Below are 1,974 nucleotides of genomic sequence, written 5' to 3' on the forward strand. Positions count from 1 at the left end.
CCAGGCTATTCCTTGCAAAAGGACATCATTCTAGGAAAGGTGGATCGTCAGTGAAAGTGAAGATGACCCCTGGTTAGATGGATTGATACAGTGACTGCAGCAATGGGCTCCAGTGTGTCAGCAATGGTGAGGATGCCACGGGATAGGACAGGGCTCAGAGTGGTTCATAGGGTCACTATGAATTGTACTTGACTTGATGGCACCTAACAACAACAACTCCAGAGGTAGAAATAAAAACTTAACAATTGAATTACTGCAAGAAGCAATGGAAAAGTCAAGAACTAGTTATAGAAAAATCCTGGGAAACTATGGAACACTTTCCTGAGGTATGTGAAACTCAGCTCAGCTTAGGGCAAGGGTCAGCAAACATTTTGTTGTTTTTTTTTTAATTATTATTAAATTTTATTAGTTTTAATGAGCAAACATTTTCTTAAAGAGACAAAGAGTAAATATTTGAGAATTTGTGTAGCCTATCATGTCTCTCACAAGTACTTAACTCTGCTCTTGTGGGACAAAAGTGGCCTTAGATAATATGTAAACAAATGGACATGGTTGTGTTTTAATAAAACTTTATTTACAAAAACAGATGACAGTTGATATTTGGCTATGGGCTGGAGTTTGACAACCCCTGGTTTTGGACATTTTACATTTGGAGAAGAACATCATGCTTGGAAGGGTGGAGAGACAGCACAGGAGTGGAAGACCCAGGATGAGATGAATTAGAGTCCGTGACTAGAAAAAAAGGTTTGTCAGAGACAATGAGATTGGCTGCTCAGGACAGGGCAGGGTTCAGAGCTAATGTACACAGGGTCACTGTGAGTCGCAGGTGACTCAATGGCACGTAACAACAATGACAGACAACTCTATCCACACAGTGACTGCAGCTTGAGTGTGTCAGAGATTGTGAGAATGGCACAGAATGAGACAGGGTTCAGATCTGTTGCTCATAGGGTCTCTATGAGTCGTCCTCAATTTGATGGCAAACAACAATAACTCAGTAGGCATGTGGAGGTACGTAGGAAACAGGTAAGTGATCTGAGGTCAGGAGAGATGCTGGAGAGTCACCAGACAGGATACAGCCGCCAGACATTGATGATGTACCTGGAGAGTGGGGTCGATCAGCAGGCCGGTGATTAGAATGTGAAGGGCCAGGCACTGAAGATGAAGAAGGCTTTAAGGAGACTGGAACAGAAAACACCTGCAGGGTGAGAGACACTTCAGGTAAAATGTATGTCATATCAAATGGTGCTGAGAACGATGCTGAGTGGAGAGTGAGACACAGCATTACTTGAATATAAAATCAGTGAATAAGGATGACAGAGAATTGACACTTTGGAGCTGTGGTGTTGGAGAAGAGCAATGAACATCTCATGGATGGCCAAGAGAATGAACAAATATGTCTTGGAGATGGTGCAGTCGAAGTGTTCTTTTAGGCAAGAATGGTGAGGCTTCACCTCACATACTTTGATTGTGTTGCTAGAAGGGGCTATTCCTTGGAGAAGGACATGATGCTAAGAAGGGTAGAGGAAGGAAGACCCTCAGCCAGGTGGGCTGACATGATAACTGCTGCAATTGGCTCTTGTGTGTCAGGAAGTGTGAGGATGGCCCAGGATAGAACAGGATTCAGATCTTTTGCTCAAAGGGTCGCTATGAGTCGTACTCAACTCAGTGGCAACCAACAACAACAAGGTCACACCTGACCCTGGTTAGAAGAGTTTCAGTAGCTAGCGGTGAGAGAATGAAGATTAAATTGGGTTGAGGAGATTGGGGCAAAGGAAGCAGTAGGGCTCCAATTCTAAATAAGGTTTGAAGACAAACCTTCTTAAAAAGCTTATAAATGTTCATTAAAATTAATAAAATAACATTAAAAAAAAAAGCTTTGCCATGAAAACATGGCGGGAGCTGCACTAAAAGACTGGATGGATGGACTTTTATGTCTCTCTTTCTCTCTCTCTTTTTTTTAATTAAAAAAAA

This window comes from Elephantulus edwardii, unplaced genomic scaffold (genome assembly GCF_000299155.1).
Source record: "Elephantulus edwardii isolate Elephantulus edwardi_28Jun2011 unplaced genomic scaffold, EleEdw1.0 scaffold00117, whole genome shotgun sequence".
In the NCBI taxonomy this organism is placed as follows: Eukaryota; Metazoa; Chordata; class Mammalia; order Macroscelidea; family Macroscelididae; genus Elephantulus; species Elephantulus edwardii.